At 41.4% G+C, this 14,109-nt stretch overlaps 1 protein-coding gene across 7 annotated transcripts in view; it reads right to left on the reverse strand.

Moving 5' to 3' along the window:
- LOC104320855 (contactin-4) overlaps positions 1–14,109 on the reverse strand; it is a 348,268-nt gene that overhangs the window by 187,963 nt on the left and 146,196 nt on the right. The window contains exon 1 of one of the 7 annotated variants that reach the window (XM_069811806.1): positions 10,260–10,564. The exons of 4 other annotated variants lie outside the window; for them this stretch is intronic. The gene's annotated coding sequence lies outside the window, so the exon portion shown is untranslated. Of the gene's footprint in view, positions 1–6,325; positions 6,508–10,073; positions 10,158–10,259; positions 10,565–14,109 lie in introns of those variants that run through there. 2 more of the 7 variants (XM_069811808.1, XM_069811807.1) reach the window with 2 other exon arrangements.

Below are 14,109 nucleotides of genomic sequence, written 5' to 3' on the forward strand. Positions count from 1 at the left end.
CACAGGACTACAGTTAGCAATTCTTAATAACCTGCAGTGGTCCTCCAGGACTGTCCCGTGAGCTGATTTTGCAACGAGAGTCTGGGAGTGTTGGACAGGAGTTCGTAAAGCAGCATCTCCTGATTGCGACCACAGTCTGGAGCAATGGTCCCTGAGCCGCCCCATCACGAAGATGCTGCTGGTGAGACCTGCGGCTGTTCCTGACGGCCGCAGAGCCGCCGGTCCACGCGGGGACCAAAGCACGGTGTGGAACCGAGGCCCGAATGCACGTTTCAAACGGACAGAGGAACTGAATTCGCGGTGATATCAAACATCCACGTACGCTTGCACAGAGAGAGAGACAGATAGCGATGCTTCCGATCAGTGCAGGGGTATTTAAATGTACCGGATGACAACAAAAACAGTAGCTGTTGTGCTTTTATAAAATAAATAAGAGAGCCAGACCCATCCCCTAAGCTCATCTTTAAGCACCACTAACATGTGCTTATTAATAACCCTAGCAAGCCAAATTCCCTGACAAAGTACGCTTTCCTTGCAGGGACAAATCACTTTCTAGTTGGGACAAGGGGGTATGAGCCATGCAAGCTATCACAACACTTCTCTCCCTGGTGTTTTCCTTTGGCCTACACTTCTGTGGAATGAACTTAAATATGATAAATGATAAGAATTTCACCCTTGACTGGGAATTCAAATTATCATATTGATTAGCTTTGCCACATACAAAGTGGAAAATATTCACAAAATTGACAGGCTTTAAAGAATAAAAGTTTTCACCTTGTACATGCAGAATAGCAACACAAGACAGAGCTAATCAATAGGGAAACAACTTTCTTCTGAACCAAGAAATACACGCACCCCCGAAAAATCACATCCTCAAATTATTTCACTGTAATATTTTGAGTATTGACCTGTTTCCTGCCTGAAACATGCCCTCAAACCTCATAGACAGAAAGTCAATTCTGCCAATTTCATTTTCTGAAACAGAAGCACATTTGTTAGTGACAAACTTGATTAGAAAGGCATCTCCTGGCAACCTGGGGAGTGGGAGGTGCATGTACAGGCATAGAAAATGAGGCTAAATATTTTCTAGATTTTTAAAAAACCTCCATAAATTAACTTTGCAGAACACAACTGAAAACTGGAGTCTAAACAGCTCACTGAGGTTTTGTTTCTTTGCAAACAGAGTCATACTCAGCACTCAACCTACGCACAGTCATTTAGGGCAGTGGTGAGGAAAGCACCAGAGCCTCCCCAAACTCTATATGCTCCACAAGCTTTTTCACAAACCCCGTTTTATCAGCCTCTCAAGTACTGCTAGAACAAGCACGTCCTTGGAGCACAGGAGCAGAGCCTTTGAGTCCAAAGAGCGAAGCAGGTCCTGCTGACAAGGACTTGTCTCTGAGATGTCGTACTGCCAATGCTTTCAGCGGAAAACCAGGTAACGTTAGCACAAAGCCTCAGCTGACATATGCTAAATGAATTGGGAGCAAAGGAGAATTCAAAACCACTCAAGATAAGGAGACTTTTAGCCGCATGAGTCTGAGGCTCTCCTCTGTCCAGCTCTGCCACCGTCTCACCTGGCACTCCTTCGCTCAGCGCCAGGGTCTCCACGCCACACCAAAGCGTTTTGGATGGTCAAGCCAAGTACACCGTCGTCCATTTTTAAGAATCACCCTTCTTTAAGTTCTAACATGGAAAATACCTCTGTTTGGAGAACTCTGAAAAACTACTTAATCCTCTCCCTTTTCTAGTAGGTGCTGTCATCATACTGTGACAGCGGGGAAGAAAAATGAACGTCTTTCCCAGAGCTGTGCCTTGCAGCAATGAAATATGCAAAGCTGCAAAAGAAAGGCAACCCTTTTATTGGGGGCTATCAGATGCATCCTCCTAGCAGTGCCCAGCCAGCTCACAAAAACCCCCAATGCCAAGGAGAATAAAATTTCTGCTCCAGAATGAAAGCAACATAAAACCAGAATTTTCCATTTCCACTTTCAAGCTTTCTTTCCTAACCCCTCCAGTAAGTCTATACACGTACTGCAGCAAGTCTGAGGACAGAGTGACCATACAAACGACTAGATGGTTTTTAAAAGTATCAGAATTAGGAACGCAAAACCCACAAAATGGGGGTTTATGGGCTCTCCAGACACATTTCTCTCTTCTTCTTGCACATTTCTTCTAGTTGCAAAGACATCTTTCTGTAGCGTGAACTTCTGCGGACCCCCCCCCAGGGTACGGTGATTTGGCAGCCAGCCGTGGGATGGCGGCGCTGCGTGCGGAGCTGTACCCTGCGCGCAACCTCCAAGGTACGCTGCCATGCTATGTCAGCCTGCTCCTGAACCACCGCACAGCAACGCCTCGCCAGCAAAATTTTTAGCTGAACGGATTAAATGCAAATGGGAAATCTACTTATTGCATCTCTCAAATTCAACCTCCAACCATTTTATTGTACTGTACAAAACTTTGGAGAAAGGAGAGAGCTAATATATAACGTTTACATGATATTGAGCTGCTGTAATACAACGCAGCATGTTAAATTTGACATCCTGGGAAACGGAAAACCTACACTCAGGTGTGCATAACTCAACAAATTGATGAAAAACTTAATTCATTATATTTATATCTTTAGCCATGTTGGAATGTAAGAAATTGTACTTCAAACCAGAGAGGATTTTAAGACCAAATATTTTTTCTGTGTCTCCAACTAAGACAGTTGGTTTATTTACGTTTCACACTGTTGATTCATTTTTAAGAAATATGATAGGTATATTTGGAGGAAAAGGATTTTTTTGTTTCTAGTATAATAAAAAAAGATGTTTCCAGCTTTCACAGGCTTGGGACATGGGAGGCAGCAGTATAAGTGATGGATTAGTGAGCGGAGTGCAGCAGAAGTGGTCAAACTTAGGTGTTCAAGACAATTTATCAGAGAACTTCCAAAGCTCTACAACACATCCCTCACACAGCCTTCACAACCGCACTTACTTTTTCAGTGTGTTTCACTGCAGCCATCACCTCTTTTTAAGAAACAAAAAGCTCCTTAAATTACTTTTTCTTTCCCGGCTTCTCTTGGTTCTTGCTCACCCAAGCCTGCCTGAGCAGGAGACCTTCTTGCAAGCCGCTCAGATTTGAAATTGAGCATAACGCTTTCACCCATCCCTAGGCAGGATGGATTTTTCATGCGTCTCCAGGATTGGTCATAGCTAATAAAAAAACCACAGTTAAGCTGGGCCAAATTTAGTCCATAGTCATTTGGAGAATTTACCTTGATATACTTTTCAAGAGATTGATTTTTCAGAGGATGGACACATAGCAGCCCATTGAAGGTCTATCACGATGCTCATCTATAATCACTAATCTCAGCCTAGGGACAGACCATTATAATTCTGTATGCACCGGTATGAAAGACAGGTTTTTGGTTGTAGTGCCAGAGGAAGAGCAGAGGAAAAAGCCTTCACAGACAGACACTTTCTGAAGTCCTAGCTGCTGCTCAGATAGTGATGTTACACATGTCATTTTGTAATGAAAAAGACCGTGTGATTATGCTTACACATAGCTGGGCACATGTAATGGCTAGGCAGTATGTGGAAAGAAACAGCATTTAGGGGAATAATAGGCTGAAAGTAAGCAGTACTCTAATATCAAGCACAGACATCTCTCTGGAGATTTCTTGTGGGAGAATTACACTAAACCCTAGTATTGACGTAAGGTTAAAAGATATTCTAAATCAATTGACATTTAAATGCAAAAACCTTGTTAACCCTCACGTATGGATCTTTAACTTTAAAATGCTACCTCAATTTGATACGAGGAAAAAGATACTTAGTATGATCAGGAGGTTTTAGTCTACTAAGATTCAGCCAGATTGTGTATTTTCATTTTAAATAGTACAGGCTAGAACACCAACTTTCATAAACCAACTGTTGATTTCTCCCCTGGGGAACAGCAGCCTATCTGTGTTTCTTGCTCATCCAGAAGAAGCTGGAAGGACTCAAAGGAGAAATTACTTTTACAGTGTCACCCCAGTTTTCTTTATTTCTGTGGGCCCCTAGCTATTTTCCTTCCCTAGGTTGTGTTTGAGAGCTGCAGCATACCCCTACATTATCTGCTGCTTCACGTGGTGTTTACCCTTTTCCAGCCTCTGAAGAGAGTTTAAATTATTTCCTGTTTCTTCAATCTGGGATGTGGTCACCCGGCTGTCTCTGATGCTTCCACTCCAGTAAATACCATTATGGTTTAATGACCCTCTATCATCTCTCTCCTGAGAGCAGATGGCGAGTACATGCACACAGAGACAGCTAAAGATACACAACTTCATCAAATCTCCTCAGCTCCATAATTTATACATGGGGAAGTTCACCAGCCATCTAACCTGGTTAGGTTCTCATGCCCCACTTGCAAAAGTTACAGAGATACTTCTAGAATTATTTATAAAATCAGTGAGAGGTGAACCCAGTATCTAAGGTATAAAAGAAGTTGTCATTGAAACTGGTGCCCATTAACTGAACCTTCAGCTGCATAAAACCTCAGAGCTGTGCCTAATGCCTTTCCATGGGAGAGCTAACACAGTGTGGAGCCTTTTGCTCTGTAACACAAATTTATTAATTTTTTCTAAGTTCAGTCTTGAAAAAAATTCAAATAATCTTTATTAGAAACTGAACCTTCATTTTGAGGAAGATTGGACCAAATCCCGAACTTCACAGTTTAAGGGCTGTGACAAATAAACTCAGCATCATGAAAGTGTCATGACAATTACACAAGCCACATCTCCTCTCTTTTTAGCTAAGAATAGAAGCTTTGTGCGTAAATCAGTGCATTTGTCAAGTTAAGAAGATAAATGAAACTGCATGTTTAAATATACACACTACACTTGCAACATGTTTTTGAAACCACTACTGTCTGAATTCCACAGTTCACAGCAATTTTGATTTTTTTTTAACATATCAAAAAATATTACTGTAGCTTATTAGAGAATGCTTTATAGTTTGACTTTTATTTGTGCCATGCTCTTCCTAAAGACAACACCTTGCACAAATGAGAAAGCCCTGCAATATTTCCAGCATTAGCGCAGGGCAACGTTGCTGATTTTGCACAACTCAGCAAATATCCTGTCGTCTTCCCTTCAATGTCATTTCCCTCTGCTGGTGAACGAACACTCCCAGACAGTTGTGGGACAACCAATAGCTTTTTATTAACTGCAGCTGCTTGGTTTTACTGGGGCAAAGAATTCAGGAAACTCTGTAGATTTTATCTAGTAGGACACAACTCTATCCTGTGGACAACTTACAAGATGGCAATATTGGATAGTCTTGAATCTAAGTTCCTGATAGAAAATCTAGGCTGGTACTTTAGTTTCATCACACATTTCACACAATAATCCATAAAGATGAAAACTGCACAAAACCAAAGTAATTTTATAACATCTGTTATCACAAATGCATCATGGCATATCCACTCAAATGTATTTGTTGAGTAGTATCTCATATAGTTTTGTTACTTTTAATAACAACTTGCTTTTCCCCTTACTTGTATTTTAGCTGTAATATATGGTGTTTTAATTTTTTTTTTGTACTCTATAAGCTTGGCAGACCAGATGTTTCCTTTTGAACAAGGTTAAAACAACAACAGAGTAGGTTTCCCTACAGGGAATAGGGCAAAGAAGGTGCCTGCCCAGCATCTCTTGGGCATTGCACCTTCCCTTTGCAATAAACACATCAAGAGCCAAGACAAACAACTGAACACTTTGACACACCTGAATTTCCAGAAGAGTTGAACGGGAATAGTTTTCTCATTACTATGGCTAATTAGTAACTTTGCTCAGTATAAACCTTGCATTCAGCAGCCAAACACGTTTTACTAACTGCCTGCAACTCTTAGACACGTTACTCGGACTCTGATTCTTTCAGCTAGGAGACTAAAGCACTAAACACATTTACTCATATATGTGTAGTTATCACCCATGCACAAAAATGTCCTTGTCTATTAGGAGGACTCTACACTTCCCTCATACTCATCAGGATAAGTTGCCACGCTTTGATTGTGTACTTTGCTTACATAATTTCTTCTCACTTACTGACATCTACCAAGCAAACGCCTGCACAGAAAATAGCAAAGATCCTGCGTTTCAACAGCCAAATCCTAGTACACCTCTAGGGTAAATATTACCACTTACTAGAAAACTACAGGGTCTGCTTTTTATTATATTTTTTAGCTTATGCAGGTTTTTTTAACATGTTTAGGCATCAGAAAGTACCTAAAGGCAGTTACTTTTTAAACATCTCTTCTCACTATAAACTATTCAAGTTTCATAATCGTTTATACAGTAACTTACCAATGCATGTGACAGCTGTTCCCAAATTCCTCCCAGTGGTCTTATAGTTGATATTTTTCCACGTACAACACATCCGCTCTCCTCAGCGTGAAGCTGTTTCTCTGCGTTTCATTTGACCACAGTCCTCTTGGACGTCTATTGCCTTATTTACATTTTCTTTGCAGAGCAGTTGAATTTCTATCCCCTGATATAGGGTTTCCTTCTGGAAAGTCTTAAATTTGTCTTCTTTAGTCCATTTGCCAACTGCCTGGGATAATCAGCTTCTGTAAATTCTGCCATCTCCTTTAAAATCTACACCACTGCTTTTTATATCTTGCCATAAGATATACTTTATTTCTTTGGTATCCTTCTGATGCTTTCCTCTAACGTTAAATCACTGGTTTTCCTTACTCAAAACCAAGCTGATACTGGTGCAGCCCTTTGCTTTATGAGCAAAACTACTTTATAGGTTCCTTGAGAATATGTACCTTTTAATTGTCGTAAAACAGATCTCTAACAAAGGCTTTCTATGCAATAAATACAGGCAGGTCTTACCTGTGATTTATAGCTTGCCTCCTACCGTACAATAAAACTGTCTGGTGCACCATTGGAACTATTAACTAAGCAGTATTGAGCTGAACATTCAAAAAATCTTCTGATTCATTGGTTCAAAGCCAAATGTATGATGTTGCTGAAGTCAATACATAAAATTGCAGCTAAGGAATTAACAGCTTAAAGAAATCAAAGATCCCTGTCATTGCTATACTCTGCATAACAGAGCCTGGCTAGCTGGAAGTATTACTTTGCTTTAAAATGGATGTACGTTTTTGAGACGGAAAGAATGCAGTAAAAAAGGGCAGATCTTGCATCAGTGCTTTCTCTTAATTAGGTCTGACTTGTTCAGCTAGGCTATTGATACTTTAAAACCCCAAAGCAATAGGATTTTCATTGAGCTCATAAAAAATTTAACTATTTCATGGTTCAATATACTATACCATATAAGTTTAATCAGAAATGACATTACCAAAACTAAAGCAGAGAAAATCTGAAATGGTATCTATCGCTCTCAGCACTAAAGGGACTCAAATTATGTGCAATAAAGCATTTAAAGCATATAGAAAATAGTGTTATGTTCCTCAGTAGCTTAAGAATACCAGGGATTACTTTATGCAATCTTTAAAGAAACCTTTCATCAAATAATTTTTACAGCATACTTTTGAGTGTAAAGCAGATAATTTTACATTTTATTCCACCTGCTGGGTGCTCCTATCCAAATCTCTCTCCTTTCAATTGCTATGCCTGTAAAAGAGGAGGACTGGAACTGGGAACCGCACTACAGGTGCCCAGCGAGATGCACGATCGGCCGCTCAAGGACCATCTCAGAGCTTCCCGAAATAAATGCTGGAGCATTCACTGCTCTCTGAGCCTGGAAGTGCTCTTCCCAGCTTTGGGCAGGAGCCACATGCTTACCTGACACCCCACACATTTCCATACTTTTCCTAACTTGATATATCACTCTTTTTAAGATTCGAGCCACTCCTTCGCTTGATCATACTGTGCTGATAGTGGATGCGCTACTGTTGCTCAGCAGAACAGCTCTCACCGATTTTCTCTCCAAATTCCCCGTTTTCTCTCTTGCACACTTCTAAGCCATTGCAGACCCAACACAACCCTTTGCTTTCGAATGCCTTGGTACATGGTGCTTTGCTAGGAACTGTGTTGTTAGCTACCACATGCCCAGTATGGGGAACATTTTCTAATAATTCAACTTTTGCTTTCAATTAAGCTGGACTGTGTTTTGCAAGGGGATTGCAACCGCTTTCTTTATCAAGGTTTTCAAACATATTTCAAATTTTTCCTCCATAAATAACAGCGCAAGGCTATTAGTACTCAGTATTTTTGTTCTTTAATGCAAACCAGAAATGGTGAAGATTACCCCATAGCTCATTCTAGCATCAAAATCAACTTGATTCCTCTGTTTAAAATAAAAGCAAGGTAAGTGACAAGCATAAAAATATTATTTAGAGAATTCACTCTATGTGGTAAAGTTTTGCTTAATTGTGCTAGGAGAGTTTGGCAATGGGGTCAAGTTTCAGCAACAAGATAAACTCTTAACGTAGAAACTTTGGTCTTGTAAAAGCAAAGCCTCAGTGTGTGCTGGTTTGTTTATTTATGCTTCTAAAGGAAAATGTATATATTTGCAAAAGTCTGACATGTTACTAAGTACACTGGGTTTTGCTAATATGATGCATGCTGAAGCACTACCCCATTCTTTCCTGCATCTGCTTATAATCATTCTAGAAATGCTGAAATTACAACATTCCTAAGAAAATAAATTATCATCATAATATTCACATCAGCCCTTTCACCGGTGCTCATTGGGGATGCCTTTTATTCTGAAATGAGGGCAAGTTCTTCTTTCAATTAGGAAAAAAATGCTGAAAACAACAAACCTTAAACATACTCATTGCACATGCTTAATTCAGACTTGCCATTTTCCGTGAAAGCAGAAAGCTTCATAATAAAACCCCAGTGTACCTTCGCAGGGTAGGATGCCAATTCCCTCGGGTACATACCTAATGCTGCACCGATACTTCACCATCTCTGCTTGCTCTAAGTTACATTTTCCTTATTCTACCCCCTTGGACTCCTTGGCTCCAGGAATATCTGTAGCACGCAGGTAACCAGACACTGCTGCTCTTTTCCTCCTGTGTGGTTCTCAGCCACATCTAATGAGAATACACTCTGTCCTCACTAGCGAGACATTTCCATACTTCACAACCTGTGGTCTTCCCTGCTTTGAGACTTACTGCCCATTCAGGAGCAGACTTATCTGCTCGTTTTTATGTACCTTCTGCACCGCAGAATTTCATGCAACTTGTGCAACTACTCTGGCCCTCAGGTAGGACCAGTTCAGCGTGGCTTCAAAGCACTCCGAGGCTTTGAGCTTTAGCCAGAAGAAAACAAAGTCCAGAGACAGAGCATTTAAACCAATGCGTTGAAAAGCATATGGAACTGCAGAGGGACATTTACTAACATCACGCAACGCCCCCGAAAATCCATACACCAAGATACGTGCTGTGATCAATCTTAAATGTCACTACCACCGCTTAGAAATTGCACGGCCTTGCAAAACCCGCAGCAGTACCCAAATGTAAGGTTAGTATTAGAGGTACTGACTCATGCTCTTGGCCAGGCAGGGGTCAGTAGGCTGAAGTAGGCATCAGCGCACGCATCAAGGAGGTGGAGGAGAACGGTCCAGCTCTTAGCCATCGATGGGTACCGCAAAAGTGCAATGCCAACTCTTTCTGTAAGCACAGCATTAGCTTAATGCATCTTTGTGAGTAATTTAAGCTGCTCAGAGTATACTTAAAGTTTCATGCTTTATTTTATTAAGTACAGGGTTATCTAGGCACCTAGAAGTATTTGTAAGAATAAAAGCAAATACTTAAAAGTTTCAGCCATTTATCATGCATCTCCAATTTGTGCTTTCATAATACTCCAAGAAACCAAAGCGAAAAGTCTTCCCGGGCAAAGCATATGCTTCTCAACTCGCTTCTCAGCATTTAAATGAAACAAATCAATATTGCTGACATTCTATCAACAAAGCCACAAACAACCCCAAAAGTTTTAAAGCCTAGCGAAAGGCATCACCCACCCTGCACTTCGCCACCCTTCCACCCCGATGGCTCCAGTGAACAGGTGCTCTGTCAACAAGTAATTTCTATATTCTAGCAGAGCACGCAACAGCCAGGAAAATTGTACTTACGCTAAATAATTCGTCCTGCTTTTGTTCCTGATATAGCTGGCTGAACCATGCTTGCTCATAACGAGTTTTATTGATGCTTGGCTCTGAGATGACACAGTGCTATCCTACGCAACGAGATCTTTAACTTTTGCGGAAAGCGTTTGGTCTAAAGGATGGCTGATTTGCTTAAATGAATCAATTACGTACCTCTGACAGAAAAGCCAAAGGGACCGTTGAGCTCTGAGCAGATGATTCTGTCTCAGCAGCTTGATTCAGTGAAGAGCAGCAGAACAGAAAACTGAACGCAGCTGGCAGAGCCCCGTCCACAGGCGGACGTGGAAGGAAAACCGGTCCTTGCAGCGCCGTGCAGCGAACCGGCCCGGTTTTGTTTTACAGGTTACAGCGAACCAGACACCGGACCACGCTCCCCGCAAGTCCCCACGGCCGTGTCCCCACTCGGGACGGGCAGGGAGCCTTCCTCTGTGCTCTGCCCTCCACCACGAGCAGCCGCATCCCGGTGGGACCCCGGGAGGGAGCAGCATCCCTCCCGGCGAGGAGGTCGTCTGCCGCTCTGAACCCATTCGCATTCAGGGTAAACCGCGCAAAACAAAACAGATGCTCGCAGGTTTCAGCGCGGGCTATAATCCTATCACTGCTGAAAGATGATTATAGAAATCCCTGTAATTAAACTGGACGCCGGGTGTCCGCAGCAGGCTGATGAGCCTGAGCCAGCTCCGCGGCCCCGTTTAACCGTGCACGGGACTGCACGCCCCGAAGCATCACCTCGCTCCCCTCTGCATAAACCTGCACTTTCTTCGCAGCTTTAATCCTTGGGGAGCAGACTCGTCTTGGAGTCTCCCCCTTCAAAGACACCAATAAAAAATACCTTCATACATCATTATGGTTTTTCAGGATTTTTTTTTTTTATTGCAGTGAGGGCAGCTATATAGATATACCTTTCTCCTATATATACTGCAGGTTTATTGTTTTATGCATGTTTTATTTAAGCATCAAATCCACTAGTGCATAAGGTCAACATAACAAATACTTAATTGCCACATTTATTTTTAAGTAAACAGATTCTTTCCCCACGGTCCTTTTGAATCAGTAAAGGCTGCACTTAAACCTTCTCAACACAGCCCCAGGAACAAAACACTGTACTGCAGTCGTAACAACTGAATTTACACACTTGCGGATGTACATAAACACGTACATCAAACAGATGGGGAGAACTAGTTAAGGAAAAGTCAGGATGCAGATTCACTAAAGGAATTATCCGGAGAACACCTGCAGTACTCTCATCCCCAATCCAGAGGATGCCCAAGGACACGGATCCCAGACTCGGCTCCACCACTCCCAGGTTGCCAGTGGAATCGGGGACCACCAGTGTTTTAAGGAAACTGCTTCCAGGGCTTCAGCAAAAGCAATATTTACTTTATGCAGTATATACTGGAACAAACCAAAGCCATTCGCTTGAGATACAGGAGAGGACAAAAGTGACAGACAAATGGACCAACATCTAGCTTCCATACAATCCATACAGGATTCACAGCATGTTGCCTGGGATTACTGCATACCAAATTCTTTGAAACTGAGAGCGGAATACATGTTTCAATTTTGTTTGTGTGTCAATTATATATTTCTGCATTTAATGATTATAAAATAAAAATTATATTATTCCATTTTTTCACATAATATTCTGAAACTGCAGCTTTTGATAAGGTAACCATGCTTTTATTATAATTTTATGTAAATTGCCATAGATCCAGTGAATTCAATTAACTGAACTGAATTCCAATTTGCAGAGCAGCCTGGTCCAATAATTCAAAAACTGCATTTCTTGAACATTTTTAAATTGACCAGTGCTTACAAATCTGTCATTTCTATTTTTACTATTGTTACATAGCTGTCAGCGTACATATTTCATAGAAACTGTGAGATGCCCACAAAAACAGGTTAATTAAGGAGTTCTCGTCCATCCCAGTCATATTAACAAGCAGACCCTGTGAGCAAACAAAAAATGAAGCAAATGAAAATATCCTGAAGTATTTATTCAGTAATAAAATGGAAATAAAGACTTTAATTGCCTTTAAGTTCTATTCAGTCTTCATTTCCTTAGAAATTATATAGATTCATTTTTTATTGTGCTTTGGGTTGGATTCACTGTGGTGCTCTGTGACTCATATTTGTTTCTAAATGGTGGTGGTAATTAGTAAACACAACTCCGTCTAGTTCTGTTTATCCCTGTTGGGATGTATTCCCTTGGAGACAGACTATCAAAGACAGGAAGACTTGTAACTTTAAATTGTATGATGTCTCAATGATTTCTTTAAAGTAGGATTCATTGCAATAAAGTAAACACAACATTACTGAAAAGAAAGCACATATTCATTATTAAATCATTCAATACGTGTAAGAAAGACCAACAAAACAGGAACTGATAGATCCTGTGTAAGAGAACACTATCAGAGGAGGAAAAAAAAAAAAAGAAAAAACTACATTAAGTGATTCAAAAGAAAGTGCTGAAATCTGATTAATAAACCACAGCAATCTCGCCTAACAATGTTTTAAATCCCTTATTTCATAAGACTGTATAAAGCAATGGATGTTTCCGCTGCTCGAGCTTTGTGGCGGTACTTAGGGAGATTGAACAGAAGAAAGGAGCTACTTATTTTAACGCAAGCACAACAAAAATGTGGACAACTCTCCCAGGTGCTGTCATCTAAGGCTGGATGTCCTCACTCCCACACCCGTTCTATAAAGCAAAGGTAATTCCTTTCCTCCCCTAAAAGAAACTTTACACCTAGCAAACGTGTGCCTATTTGCTAAAACTCTCTCCTCCCGTTACTGAAGTTTGTTTGATGTTTTCCAGAAGTCTTGTCTCTCTGATGAAGGACAGATTCTTCTGCTGGGAGTAAATCAGCTTTGCAGTGTCATTTTTGTCCTTGGGATTTGTGTGAAGGAGCCTATACTCTTGGACCGTTACCTGTTTTTACGGTGATAAAAATAAAACAAAAATAATTGAAGAATCCAGGTAAGGAAAAAAAATGACCCTGTGATTAATAAACTATACCAAGTGTCAGGATCGGTGGTTCTGTTTCTCAGTCTCTTTTAAATGGCTTAACATCCCACACGTACCAACCTGGGCTCACAGAAAACCATTTTGCACAAAAGATCTAGGCCTGTTTGGAGAGAAAATAACTAATTTTTGCCATGACAACCTCCTTTACCCCTTGGACGAGCTAAGCACCCTCAACCAAAAGGCAGCGAGAAAGCTGGAAGGGCAGACACCCCACGCACCCCACGCTGCCAGACCCGCCTGGGACACGGGGAACACACCGCGCTGCCTGGCAGATCCCCCCTTCCACATACGCCCTGGAAAAAAACCCATCCTGCCCACCATCCCCAACTTTTTACCACTTTCTAACTAGAGAAAGTGCTACAGCGGGAGGGAACATCCCTGTTCTGCCACGCAGAGACCCCCCAGATCGCTCTGACCTGTGAGTGCTCGTTAACCCGGGCAGCACGGCACGCTGCCGCCGTTCAGACCCGAGATCGCTCCTTTGGGATTCACCTCGGCATGCCTACAGCATTTCGGTAGAGCATCAAGCTTTGAGCAGAAAATCCTTAGAAAAATTGAAAATGAAAGTGGGGCTTTTTTACTTATTCACCAATATTTTTTTCATATGTCCCGCCCCAGGGAATTACTGTACTGTCTGTTAGAGGTGATGGCTCACGGCATCCTGGTCCATCCTGTAAAAGATGGGAAGGTGAAGCTGTAGACCATGCAAAAAAGAGGATGAGGTGGTTATGGGAGACAGAAGAACGCTCTCTTTTTACGGCAATGTTAGATTTAAAATAAGGTTTAGAAAGCAAAAGGAAACAGAAGGGGTTTGGACAATACTATGATAAACTTGCTCCCTTGATGGTATACATCTACCGCATATCACTCAGCTTGGTGATGGCAAGGATGCTGAATAAAGAACACAATTCAAGTGCCAGATTCCTTTCCAGAATGTTTTTGTCATTGTTGTACATGCCATTAAGGAATTACTTG

Source organism: Haliaeetus albicilla, chromosome 24 (genome assembly GCF_947461875.1).
Source record: "Haliaeetus albicilla chromosome 24, bHalAlb1.1, whole genome shotgun sequence".
Lineage (NCBI taxonomy): Eukaryota > Metazoa > Chordata > Aves > Accipitriformes > Accipitridae > Haliaeetus > Haliaeetus albicilla.